This window comes from Myotis myotis, unplaced genomic scaffold (genome assembly GCF_014108235.1).
Source record: "Myotis myotis isolate mMyoMyo1 unplaced genomic scaffold, mMyoMyo1.p scaffold_m19_p_2, whole genome shotgun sequence".
Taxonomy (NCBI): Eukaryota; Metazoa; Chordata; class Mammalia; order Chiroptera; family Vespertilionidae; genus Myotis; species Myotis myotis.
In genome coordinates, this window is record NW_023416324.1 from 166,876,800 (window position 1) to 166,895,480 (window position 18,681).

At 44.0% G+C, this 18,681-nt stretch overlaps 1 protein-coding gene across 2 annotated transcripts in view; it reads left to right on the plus strand.

Moving 5' to 3' along the window:
• Positions 1 to 18,681, plus strand: part of MB21D2 (Mab-21 domain containing 2) — a 122,820-nt gene that overhangs the window by 96,076 nt on the left and 8,063 nt on the right. The window lies entirely within an intron of this gene.

The window sequence follows — 18,681 nt, forward strand, 5'->3', positions numbered from 1 at the left end:
CTGGTGACTGAACACATTTATACGAAGGAGGAAATGGAAATTAGAACCTTAACTCCCAAGAAGCGATTTCTGTTTTCTTTTTTTGAATTGTGAAAATGAACCTGATGGGTAGAATGTCAGGCACAAGGAAAGGGGAAAGGCAGAAGATTCAGGCCTGAAAATGTCTCCAGGTCCTGTTCTCCTTGTCCACTCTGTATTTGCCAGGTTTGTTTCATTTTCTCTTTAAAAGCTGCAGTCACATTGCCATCTCTCAGGGGAAAGAGTGAAGTTGTGAGGATGATGGGAGAAATGGGGGAAAGCAGACATGGACCGTTTTCACCACTTACCTGTGTGAAGTGTTTGTAAGTCAGCTCTGTCTTTTGAGTCAGGTATCTGGGTCCAAAGATCAGACCCACAGACTGTCTAACTTTGGCAAGTTTTTAACCTCAGAGTCTCCATTTCTTCACCATACTCAGGGCCATCATGAAAACGAAAGACAATTCATACAAAACCCTTCGACCACAGTAGATGCTCAGTAAATAGGTTATGTTATTAAGAGGCCAGGAATGGTTGGATAGTAGCGTTAGCAATATCTGGAAGGTAGCAGCATCCAAGAGCATTTTCTAATAAATGATAGGTACAGTGTTATTTGAAGGATGAATGTCAGAGTTTTCTGTGTGTTTTGCATAGATTTCTGGGAATAGAAAACAGGTGGTGAAGCTGCATGATGTACAGTAGGTCCTCGGGTGCGTCGGAGATCCGTTCTTACAGCGCGACCTAACGCGATTTTCGTTGTAAGTCGGAACCCACCTACATAAGCACCTACGTCACTCACATGGAGCACGTGCACAGCAGTAATGAAGTGAAACAGTAAAAAAAAAAAATTAAAAATTAAAAGAAAGATAACAATTCCTGACCTTTACTTGTGGCAAATAAATAATAAAAAACATAAAGCACATATGTGCATACGTCTAAATGACAGAACTTTTCTTTTTTTTTTTTTTTTTATAAATAAATGGGAGATGGCGGTGTAACCACGAAACGACGTATGTGGAGTCCCGGGTAACCCGAGGACTGCCTGTAGGCACCTCCAGATGTGTGCAGATGAAGCCAGCTGAGCTGCTCTGAGGAGGGTGGGGCCTTTGCAGAGAGAGCCAGGCAGGATGCTGGAGGAGGGTTGCAAACCCAGCCAGTAGTCACTGGGACGTTGGCATTTTCATCAGCAGTCATCCATAGTGGGTCTGAGGCAAGAATCAATACCAGAAGGAGAAGGTGACAAATCATTCATTGCCCAGAGACTGGCTATAAATCCAGTGCCTGTTATTTTCTGTGTAACCACTTTAAAGAAACTTCCACAGGCACCCATTCCCTGCAACACAGAGCCTCACCTCAGGACTTCCAACGGTCCTTTGGGAAGATCTACAATTACCTAAGTGTTGTTAGTTGTTCTTTCAGGAGCGTGAAAGACGTACCCTGTTCCATTCTGCGTAAGCTCTATCAGCATTCATACCGTCTTTCCTTCCCATCTGTTCTTCAGTACTCATGGCTTTTAGAGAATAATCTGCCTGGAGGTCTGCTTGCCTCTGCGTGTGTCGTAGGCATGTGCTTTACACCTATTGGCTCTGACTTACTACAAACTCACACTTAGTGCATCTCCCCCTCCTTCCCCTCAATGCAGAAACACACTCTTTTTCTGTATAGCCTCTTGACAATCAGAAAGAACATGAAAGACTGTCTAGTCCAGTGACTTTCAACCTTTTTCATCTCATGGCACACATAAACTAATTACTCAAATTCTGCGGCACACCAAAAAATATATTTGTGCTGGCCTGACAAAAATAGGTATAATTTTGATTCATTCATAGCAGACGGCTATAGTTGTATTGGCTATTGTCCCTTTTTATTTAACAATCTAAGGGAAAAGAGGTCCGTGCCCCTGACTGCTGCACACGGGTTAAAAATTGCTGGTCTTGTCCAGCCACTCCTGGTAGTGAGGCAGTGGCCAGGAGAGGGGAGGTGGTGCCCTTTCAGGGAGCACCAGGACTGGGCCTGGGCATCCTGCTTCAAGTTCACAGCTCCTGGGACTCCACCACTCCTCCCCAGAGCACAGGCTGCAGACCTGAGGCTCTGCCCCCCAAGTGCCTGCACCTCCGCAGGCTCCTGAGCTGCTGGAATGTCTGGAAAGGGAGAGAGATAGGCAAATGAGCCAGAGGGTTGACACAAGGTGAGCCTTTTTAGACAGCGTTGGAATGATTAGAGCCGGGAGTTGGGGACCCCACAGCAGCGTTCTGTAGAGAGTAGATCTTTTGTAAGCACTGATTTATTTTTCTGCTGAAGGCCAGCCTCAGGCGGAATTGGGAAATAGCCAGCTAGCTGTGATGCAGTGATTTTCAAACCTTTTCCCCTTCCTTTTAAAACTGTCAGCCACTTACCTCAAATAGAAGCATCAGAGGAAGCCCAAGAGGTAAAAGGAATAAGGGTGATTGGGGTGGGGGTGGGAGGCACAGTCTCCTTAGCTTCTCACCTGCCCACACCCTCCACTCATTGCAGGGCTCTCAGGGAGGCTGGGCCCTTGGTACTTGTTGGGAAGCCACTGTTGCAGTGAAAAGCCAGTATCTGGAGCTCAGACCAGCCTGTTAGTTACCTTAGGCAAATCCTGAAACCACGGAGCCTGACTTTCTTTTCATGTCAATTGAGGATATAGCCTCACATGGAAAGTTTTTTGCATGTAAATATTGATATAACAGACAATATACTTGGTTCATAGCAGACACTGTAAATGTTGACCCCCACCTTCCTTTTTATCTTTTTTTCCCTTCTCCCCTTTCTGTGCCCTTTCCCTTAGATGTCCTCTGCCTCTTCAGGAGCCCAGCGACCTCTGGCTCTAGCGCTCTCCAGGGCTCCGCTCTCCAGGAAAACCACAAGTCACTTACAGTCTAGTGCAGGGGTGGGCAAACTTTTTGACTCGAGGGCCACAATGGGTTCTTAAACTGGACCGGAGGGCCAGAACAAAAGCATGGATGGAGTGTTTGTGTGAACTAATATAAATTCAAAGTAAACATCATTACATAAAAGGGTACGGTCTTTTTTTTTTTTTAGTTTTATTCATTTCAAACGGGCCCGCAGGCCGTAGTTTGCCCAGGGCTGGTCTAGTGTCTGTCTGCTCAGGGCAGGTTGTCCTTCCCCCGCCTGTCTGAGTTGCAGTTAGACCAGAGCTGACTTGAACAATTGACATTCAAAGGAATTGCCCAGAGGGACTTGACAATCAGTAATCATTCCCTTTCTGACCAGCAGGCTGACTTCTGTCCTTGGTTGAGACTAGTCTAGGCCTTTATGTAACAGTACAGATTTCACATTCCTGAACAGCGCACACATTCCTTAACATCCTCATGTTCAGTGAAATCACCTTGTTAATGTAAAAACATTCAAACCTGTAAAGAATTGTTGTGAGTTTATTTGAGCCAAACTGTCGACAGTTGCTGGGAAGCAGCTCTGGAGAATGGCGGTTTTTCACCTTGTTTTATGCATTACAATCCAAGGAGGAGATGTAAGTGGGTTACATGAAATCCGTTGGTGGTAGATTAACCTCTGGGATTGAATAAAAAGTAAAATCATAGATACTTCTTTTACTTAGGGGGATACAGGATAGTTAAGAGTCAACAATTAAGATGATAACAATAACAATGAAGGAATTTGTGGTATCTGTCCTGACGCCTAGGGCATATGGTTGTGTCCTGGGGGAGCCGGAAAAAAGGGAAGTTACAAGTTATCCTGACATTTCAATGATATGTTATCTTAGGTGCAAAAAGACAATAAGTTCAGTTAAGGTGAAGATTGACTTTATCAGGGAAGATACTACCAGGATGTGACTACCCACCTTAGCTGCTTTTAGTTAAAGTTTAATTTCAGACTCTCCTTTGTGATTACTTAGGTCTTTGAGTTTACAGACTGCCATGCAGGCCTTCCCTGAGCTTGTCAGGTTAGCATGTGGCCCTGTTCATCCACAGCTTTTTAAAAACAACAGTGACTGTGGGGAAAATAGGGTGATGAGCAAATCACTCAAAACCCATTTGAAGTAATCCTGTTATTTGCAGATTTTTAATATTTCCTACAACTTTTGTGATAGGAAAAAACTGTACTATGTTAGTACAGTTTTGGTAATATTAAACTTAAAATCCTTTTATTCTTGAAATATTTATGTATAGTGCATATTACACTAGTATATGTAAGATCATTTTTCTTGAATAATTGGTGTTTATTGCATGTAACATATTTAAAATGTTTTTTTGAGATATTAATGTTTATTGCATGTAACATTATTATATTTAAAATCGTTTTTCTTGAAATTAAAAAAAAACACAAAAATTGAGGGGGAAAAAAAAAACAAGTTACCCTGACATTCCACAGCTATGTTATCTTAGATACAAAAAGACAATAGGCTCAGTAATGATTGAGTTGATCTTTGTCAGGGAAGATACTGGCCCTAGGGCATGACTAACCATTATAAATGGCTTTTGATGAAAGGTTTTAATTTCAGACCATCCTTTGTGGTTACTTTAGGTCACTGAGTTTACAAGGCCGCCACACAGGCCTTCCCTGAGTTAGTCAGGTTAGCATGTAGCCCCTTTTCATCCACAACTGACACTTCTTTTATTGTGCTGACATAATTGTACCATTTGCCAGTCTGTACAAGCCAGTTCACAGTACAACGTCACATTCTATATCAGGACAGTCTGTTCTAGATCTCAGTAGCCTAACCCCCAGATAGAGAGGACTCAGGAGGACACAGGTGAGTTAGGCTCCATCCCTGACCTCAGAAAACGCATGCTCTTGTGTGAGACATAGGAATGTCTGTAATACAAGTCACACTGTAAATCCCATAAAATATCAGGTGTTCCATTTGGGAGGGTTAGAGGTAAAAGATTTAGGAGGAGAATTGGCAGGATTTCACCAGGCAAGGATGAAGGGCAAAAAGAAGAGTGAACCAAGGCTGGGAGCCAGAAAGCACAGGACATATTTGGGAAACCAGCATAGTTTGGGGGCTTCACCGTGGGGATGGAGCCATGGAGGGGCATGTAAAATAAAGGTTGAGATGGTGGTTGGCTCAGAGTGTGGGATGAGGGCACCATCAAAGGATTCTGAGCAGGTGCGTGATGTAATGAGTCATGCTTTAGGAAGCTCCTTTGGCAGCTTATGCTGTTATGCCCAGATTTCAGGATCCCCAAGAAACCATACCAGGGAGCCAGCCGTGTCCCATGCAAAAGCATAAGAGTCTTTATTCAAGCCCGGGCTTGGCTCCCCTACCCTCCTTACTGACACAGCAGCAAGTGGCAGAGAGAGAGCTAGCCCTGTGGGAAGAGGGGTTTTATAGGGGGTTTGAGTAAGGGGAGGAGAAAGGACTGTGGGCCCTGCCGATTGGCCAGGTGCAAGTCGGTGTCTTGTTACACAGGATGTGGTCATATCTATGGCACGCACTTCCCTTGATTGTCATTGGTTAGTTTAAAGAAGTCCTGGGTGTGGTTAGCAGAGGCTTGGGCTTCCCGGAAGAGGCCTTGCCGAGCACATGGCTGCCCAAAAATGGAGGATCCAGGGTAAGATGGAGGGTGTAGCCCTTACCCTGGGGCAAGATGGAGGGTGTAGTCCTCGCCTTTTCAATGCTGGTGAAGATGGTGAGGAGTAGAGTCCAATGAGGAGGTGTTGCAGTTGTCCCTGTGTGAGATGTGAGGGCCTGAGCTCAACTGTGACAACGATGCACAGTGGCAGCGGGGTGTGTGGGGAGGAACACTGTGCAGCAGACATTATAGAGACAGAATCTCAAGCATTTATCAACTGAGTGGGTGGCCTAGGGCTCTGGTAGTGCCTTTCTCGCGATGACAGGTTTACTGTTTTTGCATATGATAGCCAATATGGAGCTTGGTTTTGGAATGTTTGAGAGCTCATAGTGAAGGCCAGCAGGGCCCACAGCACATGTGTGTGAGAAATGCTCACCTGTTCCAATTCAGATAACAGACTTGGAGACAGAAATATGGCGAAACGAGACTTTAATATGTTTTCGAGAGCAGAACGTGGGGCAGCGAACACAGCCTATTTATTCGGTCCCTTATCTGGTTGCTCACTGGCTGAGTACTATGGGGCCACCTGTTTCCTCATAGGTTACCTAGGAATTGCTGTCTCCCATTGGCCATTTAAAAAATTGGTCTGAGGCCTTTCTAGCTGCCTCCACCTTCCCCTGTCCAGCTGGGGCAGGCACCTTGGGGGTTTTCACCATGATTCTGACCCACGCCCATAGTTCTTTGTTCCTATGTCCTCCTCCCTCCTCCTTCCTCCCTACATTCTGCTTGCCTGGGAAATTCAGCAAATTCCATCAAAAGCCAACCATGCTGGAGATGGATCACAGAGGTCCATTTCCTACACTTGGATTCTGTGATTGGTTTTTACTGAAATGTGGACAATCCTTTGACCCTGGGATTATTGCTGGGTGATCCATGCAAGCAGGTTGCCCTTGGTTCTGGGAGGGGAGAGAGGGTGTTCCATCTACTGACAGACCTGCCACCTGAGCCCCCATTCTTGGTCATGTCCTGATCATAGGACCATAGCATTTTTAAGTTGGAAACACCTGAGAAATCATCTTATCTCTGAACCCTCTGCTAGATGTAAAACTATGGCCCCCACAAAAGGTCAAGTGTGTGTGCAGGGTAGGTAGTGGCAGAACCCAGACTAGAAACTAGGAAGGGCTGTCACTTCTGATCTTCAGAAAATATTTTAAGTAATTTTGTTTATATTAGAGTTATCGAGAGAGAAGGAACCACAGGACAAAAAGGAGATTTATTATGAGCATCAGCTCATGCTATTATGGAGGCTGAGAAGTCCCACTATCTGCTGTCTGCAGGCTGGAGACCCAGGAAAGCTGGTGGTGTCATCAGTCTGAGTCCACAGGCCAGGGAGCCAGGGGAGCCAGTGGTGTGAGTCCCAGTCTGAGGGCAAGAGAGATGAGGCGATGAGAGGACCCAGCTCAAGCAGCGAGCTAGGAAAAAAAGGGGGGTTGGGAGGGAGGGTGAATTTGAATTCCTATTCCTCTGCCTTTTTGTGTTATTCAGGCCCTCAAGCAATTGGCTGATGCCCACCTGTTCTGGAGAGGGCAGTCTACTGAGTCCACAGATTCAAATGCTAGTATCACCCAGAAACACCCTTCCAGACACAACCGTGAATACTCGGCCAGAAATCTGGGCACCCTGAAGCAGAAAGTTGACAACTCACATGAACTCTCATAGGCTATTTGGAATTGTTGATCATGATACTTTGTTTTTACAGAGCATTTTCTAAGTTTGCAAAGTTTTAATGGACCCATTTCTTCTTTTGACCCCCATGTGACTTCACTGGTAGACAGACATTGCTCCTCCCTACAGGTGAGCAAATGGAGGCGTGACAGGTGTGGCCTTCGCTGCCACGCGGTGAATGCGTGGGAGAAGATCAGGACCAGAGCCTAGGTTTCTTTTCTCACTATGATTCCAGTTCTTTCCCACGGCTGCATTGTGAATTCTGCGCCGTGGCAGACCAGTGGTTCTCAAAGTGTGGTCCTGAACCAGCAGCATCAGAGTCACCTGGAAACGGGTCAGAAATGCAGGTTCCCAGGCCCACCCAGACCCACTGAACCAGACACTGGGGGCTGAGGCCTGGCAGTCTGTGCTTTAACAATTTCTCTGGAGATCCTGCATGCTAGTTAGAGAACCTCTGTGGTAACGGGGTGGAATCTGTTCACTGTTCGGGGTTTCACTCCATTTTGCTCATATATCAAATTGATCAGAGAACAGGGACGATGGTATTATAAACTGACCATGAAAATCTGCCTTTTACTCTTCCTCCTATTTTCCTTCCTCACCTTCTCCCTCTCCTTGTCACTCGCACCAGCCAACTACTTTGTGGTAACCTTTCATTAAAGTGTATCCTGTCCCTTACGAAGCTGGCAGAGTAGCCAAGTGCTCGCACTCATTCATCCCACATTGCTTGACACTTACAAGCAGGGCGGGTACTAAAATCAAATGACAAAAACAAAGGAGGGAGGGAGGTGGTTGGATAGATAAACACTAGACTATTTTTAAAAAAAAAATTTATTGATATTTTACAAGAGGAAGGGAGAGGCAGAGGGATAGAGAGTTAGAAACATCGATGAGAGAGAAACATCGATCAGCTGCCTCCTGCACACCTCCTACTGGGAATGTGCCCACAACCAAGGTACATACATGCCCTTGACCGGAATCAAACCTGGGACCCTTCAGTCCGCAGGCCAATGTTCTATCCACTGAGCCAAACCAGTTAGGGTAGACTATTAATTAAAAAACAAAAACAAAAAAGTCACAGGCGCAAGTAGCAACATTAAAAACCAGTGTTACTGATTCACCTACAGTTGTGTGAACAGAATGCTATTTTCCGAAAAATACATTTTCTCAACATCTGTAAAGTTCCAGCAACTGTATTGGTAGCTTTATGTACCTGTCTCAGTTACATCTCATACTAGCCTTGTGAAAGAGGTAGTATTGCCGTAATTTTTTTTAAATGAGGAAACTAAGGTTTCAAAAAATCAACTTATCAAAATGTCATATAGCTAAACATCATGCAGCTAGGTTTCGAATTCAAGCTTTTCTGGATCCTAAATGCATAATCTCTCCATCACATTATCCACAGTATCTCTTAGGATATCTTTCTTTTCTATATGCCTTTTTTAATCACAAAGCTATGGAATTTTATCAATGGTTATATGACATCCACCTTTCCAATAGGATTGCTGCAAACAGCATGTGGGCATTTGAGTTTCATTCGTGAGAAGCACTGTTTCTGAAACCCAAATTCATTTCTGACTTACTTTGAAAACATGTCAGTAAGATTAGGTATGAATTTAAAAATATGTATTCAGCCCTAGCTGGTTTGGCTCAGTGTATAGAGCCTCGGTTTTCGGACTGAAGGGCCTTGGGTTTTGATTCCAGTCAAGGGCATGTACTTCAGTTGCAGGCTCGCTCCCTGCCCCTGGACGCAGTGTGTGCGGGAGGCAACCAATCTATGTGTCTCTGATGTTTCTCTCTCTCTCTGTCCCTCCTGCTCCTTTCCACTCTCTCTAAACACCAATGGAAAAATATCCTCAGGTGAGGATTAACAACCATAAAACATGTATTCAACCTTCAGGCCCTTTTCCTTTCTTTACTTTTTTGATAGAGCCTGCTCAATAACTGAAAAGAAAAACTAGGAAGGCATGACCTCTAGTGGACTCACTGAAAACTTTGCTTTGGTTTTGTTGGAGGGTTTCTCTCTGAACACCCTTCCCCTGTTTTAATGGAATTATTGAATTTTTGATCTGAACGTTACTCTCATGACCAGACTTGGGGCTGTGCACAAATGCCACTTTTTTCACGACCTTAAAAATGGGATTTGTGCATCTCAAATTCACACTGCACTTGTGTTTGAGTCCTTTAATGACCTTTCTCACAAGTGCCATCTTTTAACAGAATGCTTGTCAGTCTTTTTCTCACCCAACTATAAAACCTAATCTGACTGAATTTTTGGAAGGGACTGTTTGAATATGGGTGTCTGTGTTTAATCCATCGAGCCTAGGTTCACTTCCAGGCAGTTGATAGCTTTGGAAATTGTACACTTCTATTCAAACTGTGTGATCTTTGGTTTCAAGGACTGGGCTGTGCTTGTGCCCATCACCACAGGTTTATTGCTTGACTGCCAAGTCCGCCCCACAGCTGATATGCACTAACCCACATATGTGCTCCCAGGGGAGGGTTGGTGGGTGCCAGAAGCCCTTAAGGATTCTTGGTTGATTATGCAATTGCTTTGTCCAAGCTTAAGATGGAAGAGAAGACAAAAATCAGCCACTGTCTACTGGGTGGAGGGAGATAGAAGGTGTGAAAAAAAATATCTGGAGCAAAAAATAGATCTTTTTCATTCAAAGCAAAATAAATAGCTGGGGAGTGGGGATATTAATCTGTCTCCCGTTGTGAGGAATGAGAGATGGCACATCTTTCCTGAATCTCAATTACTGTCATGGTCCCAAAAGTTCTACCAAAGTTATCTTTCCTGAGTTGAAGAATATGTAATCTCAGCTCTTGAAAATTTTAGAGATTTACTGCACAGTGAGGCCTTCCCTCTAATTTGACAGCTTTGTCTTTCTTGAGTCCACCCAGTTATTAAACTTCTGCTTTGAAACTGAGGGAAGGAGCAGATAGTCTCAGTTTTTAAACACATTCATGTTGCTGGTTTAAAACACACATGTCTTCTTAGAGATGATGATGCTTGGGTACTTCTGGAGTGGGCTATAGGACCTATGTTTTCCCCAGGCCCCTTGGTTAGAGATCCTTGGATATAAGCAGGTGGAGTGGAAAGAACCCTGGATTGGGGATCAGAATTTTGGATTCTCTTCTTAGCACCTGGGCCAGGTGATATGCTGTGTATGTGTCACCTTTGGCTTCTGGGCTTCAGCAACCTGGTCTGGACCATGACATTTGGAGTACATAACCTTGAAAGTCAGTTCTGGCTCCAGTAACCCATGACTCATTCATGTTTTGTGGAGGGAATAAACTTCATCCACGGGAGTCCAAGAGTTACAGAATGGGCAACTGATTCAAACAGCATCCTTCAATTCTGTAAAGTTAAAAAGAATAACTAGGTACCATTTTAGTACACAGTTTCTGGCTAGGATATTGAGTTCCCATTTTTACCCCAATCCTCTGATTCTTGGTCCATGTTTTGATGGTTGGAGGAAAAGTAGGAGTAAGAAGCCATCTCTCAAAATAACCACTCCCACTTCAGCATTAAGAGACTTTCTCTTTGACTTTTCTTATTGTGCAGGTGTGAGTTTAAAAAAGCTGCAACAATTAGCCCCTCTTTCAAATGCTGTACTCATGCTTTTAAACTGCAAATTTCAACTTCCCCATGGTGCTTTGATTGGTTTCTTTTGATGTGAACATTTTCAAGCTCAAACAATAAAGAGCTTTTGTGGCTCAGGAGTAGAGCCTGTTCTTCATTGGTCTCTCAGGCTTTCAGTACTTTTTTCCGTGTCTGTTTTCCTAGGAAACACTTATTTGATCCCTTAGTCCTTCCTTTCATTTTGAGTATGGTTGTAGTTGTATTGACCTGAAATTTTATGGAGGATGTTCTAGCTTCGTACAGTGGAAAACTTTATGACCTCTTAACAGTTATTTCTTGAAATAGCAGACTTATTGGATGTTACTACTTTGTTGTTTGGAAATTTGATTGAGGATATTAGTGTTTGAAATAACATTTATTTAAATCAAGATAAAGACAATATAGGTTATCATCATTAATATACTAGAGGCCTGTTGCACGAAGATTCGTGCAATAGGCCTTCTTCCCCTGGCTGCCAGCACCGGTTTTCCTCCGCCACCCGGGACCCAGGCCTTTGGTCCGGCAGCAGCAGAGAAGCCAAGCCTTGAGGTTAGGCTTCTCTGCGCCGGCCACAACGAGGCTTGGCTTCTCCTCTGCAGCCGCAGTGGAGAAGCCAAGCCTCTTCATTCTTCAGTTGTCTTCAGTCTTGACTCTGTTCCTGTGTATGCAAATTAACTGCCATCTTTGTTGGGTTAATTTGCATGCTTGCCCTGATTGGCTGGTGGACGTAGCAGAGGGATGGTCAATTTGCATGTTTCCCTTTTATTAGTGTAGATTAGAGGCCCAGTGCACAAAAATTTGTGCACTTGGCGGGGGGGGGGAGCATCCCTTAGCCCGGCCTGTGCCCTCTCGCAGTCTGGGACCCCTCAGGGGATGACCACCTGCTGGCTTAGGCCCGCTCCCCAGGGGATTGGGCCTAAGATGGCAATCAGACATCCCTCTGGCAGCCCGGCAGCCCTCAGGGGATGTCCACTTGCCAGCGGGGAACAGGCCTAAACTGCAGTTGGACATCCTTAGCATTGCTGAGGAGGCAGGAGAGGCTCCCACCACCACAGCTGTACTGGCAGCCATCAGCCTGGCTTGTGGCTGAGCAGAGCTCCTCCCATGTGAGAGCTCACTGACCACCAGAGGGCAGCTCCTGCATTGAGCGTCTGCCCCCTGGTGGTCAATGTGTGTCATAGTGACAAGTCATTCCCAGCCCTTCTGCTGTTAGGGTCAGTTTGCCTATTACCCTTTTATTATATAGGATAGAGGCCTGGTGCACGGGTGGGGGCCGGCTGGTTTGCCCTGAAGGGTGTCCCGGATCAGGGTGGGGGTCCCGCTGGGGTGCCTGGCCAGTCCGGGTGAGGGGCTGAGGGCCGTTTTCAGCTGGCAGGTGACTGAAGCTCCCAACCTCTCCTTTTTTTCTTTTCTTTTTTTTTATTTTGGGATTTATTTACCTTCTATGGCTGTCACTGGAGCTGAGAGCTGGCTTTAGATCTGAGGCTTGGCTCCAGCTTTGAGAAATCGGCTGCTGAAAGCAGGTATCTGGGTCTGATTGGCTTCTATAATTGAAACACTGTTGCAGCTCCAGCTCTGAGGCCCGGCTGGCTGAAAGCTGGTTTCTGGGGTTTGTTTAGCTTCTATAATTGCAACATTGTTTCTTAGAGTGCAGCTCAGAGGCCGGCAGCGGCAGGCGGGAAACCTTGGTTTCCTCCATCACTGGAGCAAGCAAGCCTCCTGTTCGCTTCAGCTGCCTGGCTGCCGGCCGCCATCTTGGTTGGCAGTTAATTTGCATATCGCCCAGATTAGACAATGGGAAGCGTGTCGGATGTACAGTTAATTACCATGTTTGTCTATTATTAGATAGGATTATGTATTACAGCAATGTGTTGTATGGAAAATTGATTAATAACTGTTGATTTGACATGTAAAACAAGTTATTTTCTAGGGGTGATATGTGTTTATTTTTCCAGCATAAGGAAAGAGTGTCATCTTGTCAGTAACCCAGTCAGTGTAGCCATACCTGAGACCTCTAGGTTTGCCATGTCTAGATTGTAACTTTGCATTTTGAGCCCTTTCTTGCCCTTTCCGTTCCTCCTACAAGAAACCTATTAATAACCTAGTGAAGAATCCAAGCAAAATGCTTCCTTCCTTCAAAATAATAGTGTGTGGTCAGACTAGTTGTCAGTCTAAGTTCAGCCAAAGAGCTATGTGGCTATTTTGTGCACTTAAGTGGCTAGTCGGTTTCCACATCTGTGCAATGGGAACTATAAGTGTTCTTTGCACAATTATTGCTGGGGACAAGTGAGAAAGTGACTGTGGTCGTTCTCTGGGAACTACAAAGCATCATGCAATTTAAAGCAATGTTTGTTTTGAACTTATTGATTGAAGCCAGGTTTTAAAAAATCCATTTCCTTTTTATTAATCATATTGGCTCCTAAAATCTTTCAGTATATTTATTTGTAGTCCAAATCAGTTTTTCAGAAAGAGTAGTGCCTCATCTTCATAACACCAGGGATGATTTCTTCTGCCTTTTCTCCCCCTTTTTCCTGGCACCTTTATTCATGTTTTTTTTTTGTTTGTTTGTTTTTGTTTTGTTTTTTTCATCTCAGCTGCAGCAAATGAGAGAGTTTGAAATTCTTTGTCTTGCGACAGGGTCTTCAATACACTCTGAGAATCAGTTGTCAACCATACTACCTACCCAGACAAAGCAGCTCTCAGTTTTGAGTCAGCTTAGTTGGAACCTGTCAGCTCCTGAGTTACTAAATTTCCTGTGGGAGACCAAAAGGCAAATTTGTGAGTCACTGGGCGGTACCTGGGGGCAAACAGGCCCTGGGATGATGCTTTTAATATAGTCTTAGGTCCTTGCTAAGCCGCTTTCCCCAGAGCTTTTATTCTAGGATTTTATGACTTTGGAGCCTGCTAGACTCTCCCAGTAAATGAGTGGAGTGAGGCTGCCATCTCCTGGCACTTATTGGGAATTGCTTAGGGAGATGGAATCTGTTCTTGCACATCAAAGGGAATATGTACTGTCATAATCGTTTTTTAAAAATCTGGTATTAGACTTTGATCTCAGATCACTCTATAATTATATAGTCACTTTTCTCCTAGTCTCTGGTTATGATTGTTGACTGAAAATTGGTGCTTTGAGAAATGTCCTGGAGTTATATTATTCTCAGAAAACAAGAGGAGATACCTTTGTGTAGTTACCATAGAGGATCCTAGCTTCTCCCTTCCATCTCTTTTGAGTATGTAATATGATTGTCATATAATATGATAATTGCTCTGAAGTCTCTCATTATGTCTGGAAATGACAGTGTCATATTGACCCCGCCAATCTAAGTATGTCACCCTGACAGTTTTCATTCTGGATGATTCCCGTAAACTCTGTCTTTATTTATTCCTTCAACTGACTTCTGTTGTGCTAAGTTTGGAGATAATCCACTGGTCATCAGACAGAGGGACACTGACAGGTCAACAAATACAATACACTAAAGAAAGTATGGACAAAGGTCATTGAATGGAGAGATTAAATATGTCACTTGAACTGCCCCCCACCCTATACCCCCACCACCACTGAGAGAAACAGGCAGAATAATCTCAAACAGAGGCTAAATGAGAATTGGTTATTTGGTCTTTGTATACTACCTGAGACGTTTACATATGAACGAGAAGGGTCCATTTGAACAATGCTTCACTCAAACTGGGAAGCTGGAGTTACCTATGTTTTAACTTCTTCTCCTCAAATCTTGTTCCCCATTGTTTTCTTTGTAATTTGGGGAAGAAATGCCTGTCTCTAAGTGATGTGTGAATTTACACCTGTCCAAAATTCTTCAGACCTGGAAGAGGTTTTAGAATGTCCTCTGGGAAATGAGAAGAATTGGGTTATCAACAAAGCAGAAATTGAAAAGGCAACGTGCTGACTCTGAATACATTGGGAAACACGTTTGCTGATTGGAGGAAGCTGATGAGCTCTTTTTGAGAACAGTGCTCAGATCTGGTTTTGTGAGATTCATATACTAGATCTATGACTTGATGTGAGAAAGAGCAAGTAATTCAGTACCATCGGCTTATGCTTCTGTTCTTATTGTCGATTATACATGAGAATTATTAGCAGAGATGAGCCTGTCTAGCACTGCTACACATACACACACGCACACGCACACGCACACAGAGTTTTAGAAACGAGAACCACTGTGGTGTGGCAGTTCACTTGGGAGGTAATACTGAGAAGCACAAGTGAGGGAGCAGAGCAGCTGAAACTGAGAAGCAAGTAAAGTCAGTAAAGGGCCTGTTGCTAAGCTGAGTGTACAGACCCCCTGGGAAGTTGTGGAGAGCCCATCTTAGAATTTTTTTTTTTCCCATCTTAGACTTTTTCCACCAGAATCCGGAGAAGCTGGGGCATTTGCCCACTGACTCCTGGTGGTTGAGGGTTGCCCCCAGTGATGCCAGTTCTCCTGCATTGACTCCCCTACACGTCCTGGTCGTTCCTGGAGCAGAACCACTGCCATGGGGGAGAAGCTGCCAGCTGGCAGGTAACCACCTGCCCAACCTGCAAGTGTAGTCATGGGCGGGCTGGGGATGCAGGGCAGGCCATCAACAGTGTCTCCTCCACACACACCTGGACCACATGCATGGGTTCACATATATGAGGAAACGGTAAAATCAAGTGAAGTCTATTATAAGAAGGAATTATTATTAATTTTGTTTACATATGAGAGTGGTGCATATACATCCCATGAGAAGGTAATGTAAAGTGTAAACCACACTCAGCTGGGCCACAGGCGGAGGAGACTGAGAGACAGTTGACTTATATGGAACATCTCCATCACAAGATTATTGCTTCTGAAGATGAGGAGAGAGGTACTCTGGTCATCGCCGATGCATTTCTGTATCCATATGAAGCCTTTTAATGCCATAATGGCATTACTCTTGCTTTTCACTTGCTATTGTTTTTTTAATCTTTATTGTTAACAGTATTACATATGCCCCCTTTATTCCCCCATTGACCTCTCCCAGCTCGCCACAGCCATACCAGCCTGAATGCACCTGATCTCAGCTGATCTTGCTATTGTTTTTATCTGTCAAGAATGAGCCTCCAACAGTGAGCAATCCTCTTGTAAATGGAAAATCTACCTTTTGTGCCCTGTCGGGACTGTGGGAAACTGCTAAGTGGGGCTCATTAGACTCCCCTTTGAGTCTTCACAGAAAGTTCTGATTGGCAGAAACCATTTGCTTTTAAACTATCCTAAGAGCTAAAGAGAAAGGAAAGGGCAAGGCTTAGGGGCGGGGAAAATATATAGACAGCACATGCCCAGAACCCTCCACATACTGACTGCCAGGTAAGCACAGAGCGCACACTGAGTGACTAGCTGTGCCTTTTCTTGTTTCGTTCCTGTGCCACCCAACCAACTTGTAGTTGTTATTCTCCAACTTTATTGAAGAAACGGAAGCCCAGAGCGGTCCATTATGTTGGCCATGGATGAACTAGACTTGAATCCAGGCCTAACTCATGTGCACTCTCTGCAGAATAGCTTCGTAAACTTTTAAGAATGAAAATAATGAAAAATAAGCTTTTCTCCAAAACCTGACTTTTGGATTATTAGTAAGTAATTTTTTAGACATATGCTGACTAAAAAATTTAATAGTATACCCTGTAGCAAATTCCATGATCTCGGGGTTCTGGCTAACGAGGTAGGTATTTGAGTTGCCTGAAACAAACGATACATTTAACAAGCAGTTGCCTTCTAACCCCAACTTCTGTATTAGCCGCTGCAGTAATAAAACCTTGACTATCTGGGCTTATAGACTGTTGACGATGATCATATCTTTCATCTGACGAGCCTCTTTGCCGTTTACTGTACATTGTTATCTCATGTAGGAGAGGAAATAAGCCGTGAACACAGCCCACCGCCATAATAGGTGTGGAAAGTGCAGTGTAATAATTCAGATCAAGACCCTTCACAGAGCGGGGCAGGTTACTCGTTCCACAGGGCAGCGGTCCTGAGGGAGCAAGGAGGCTGGCGTCCAGCCTGCCTTCTAGCATGGCCTCCACCAGAGCTGGTGTTCATTCCCAGGCCAGCGGCAGGCCGGGGAGAGAGTGCCCGTTCGTTTCCCTTCATCTAACCTGTTATGTGTGCCTTATGTGTGCTGGAGGCTTTAGGTAGGTTGTCTTGTTCAGGTAAATCTTCAAAACAAATCTGGGGGACTAGGTGCTATTTGGTTAATCAGTTTCATCGGTGGTAGAGAAAGGGAAGAACATATGGGAAAATTAACTAAATATCTACCATGTGCTTAGACATTTTATATCAACCCTAAAAGGGCAATTTTGTAGGGTTTTTGTTTGTTTTAAATAGATGAGGAATTGGAAGCTCAGAGAGGTTAAATAACATGTCAGGCTTACGTAAGTAGTAAATGACTCTGACTCCAATGCTCTTGCACAGATATTAGTGTCAAAATGAGAAGAGATCAAGGAAGACTTATTGGAGGAGGCATCTTTTGAATCAGTTCTGTTTCTATATATAATTTGGTCAATTGGTCATTCACATACATGAATTAACATATTTCCTAAAAGATTTAAATTCCATTATCTCAGAGACTATGCCAAATAAAACTGATTTTGATTTATAAAACACATTACTATAATTATTGATATTAATGTCTACGCTGCCGCTTATTGAAAACCTGGGGAGCTCTATGGTGTCTATGTTCAGTATTTCTTAGGTTTAATAGTACGTTTATTTGGGACCACAGTACTAACAGCTTCTTACAAGTCAGGGCAGGCCCATTCTTTCTTATAGTAAATGCGGATGGTCAGGCATGTTCTGCTGCCTGTCCGAGGTCAGCTTTAACCAACGAAGCACAAAGCTGGCACTTTGCCTTGTGACCTCTGCCACTTCCCTTTAGCGCCATTCCGCATTCATGACAAGTTGGGTCATTGTCTTAGGAGAACAGTATGTATGTGCATTTTGACCTTTGCCACAAATGTGGAAATAAGACAACACTGTTAATCTGCCACTAGGGCTGTGTGACCTCGAATTAGTTATTTTTCCTCTTTGAACCTCAGTTTTATTTCACTTGTAAAATAAGGGACTTCATATATATGATTTCTGGTCATGACTGAGGGAAATGTTAAAATATTCCCCAAATTGAGGACATTAAAAACCCGTAAATGGGTGACTTTGTTAGAAGGTGGCCATGCCTAATTCTCAGAATGTCAGGGAAGCTTGGCAAAAATATTTACCCCTTTCAATCATAAGTCATAATTTTGTTGTTGTTGTTGTTAATCCTCGCCTGAGGATATTTTTCCATTGATTCTCAGAGAGTGGAAGGGAGAGGGAGAGACAGAGAAGCATCGACGAGAGAGAGAAATATCGACTGGTTGCGTCCTGTACACACCCCAACCAGGGCTGGGGATTGAGCCTGCAACTGAGTTATGTGCCCTTGACCAGAATTGAACCCATAACCCTCAGTCCATGGGCCAATGCACTATCCACTGAGCCAAACCGGCTAGGGCCATAATATTTTTATAGGAAGATTCTATATTGTTTATTAACAACCACGGAAACTGCTCCCTTGTGTGGGGATTGGTGGGGTGGAGAGTCAGAATCACAGAAGGACTTTGTCAGCATGGTCCCATTCAAGAGTCATTGTTATGATAGGTACTGTTGTTGGTATGCCACAAATTGGGGCAAAACAGCAAATGTTATTGAGCTATTCAGGTTTTTTTTGTGTTTTTTTTAAAGGAATCTATATAAGCACTAATTTCACTTGGCTACTTAGTATTTATTAAGCTACCTGCCGGATTTCAAATATTAC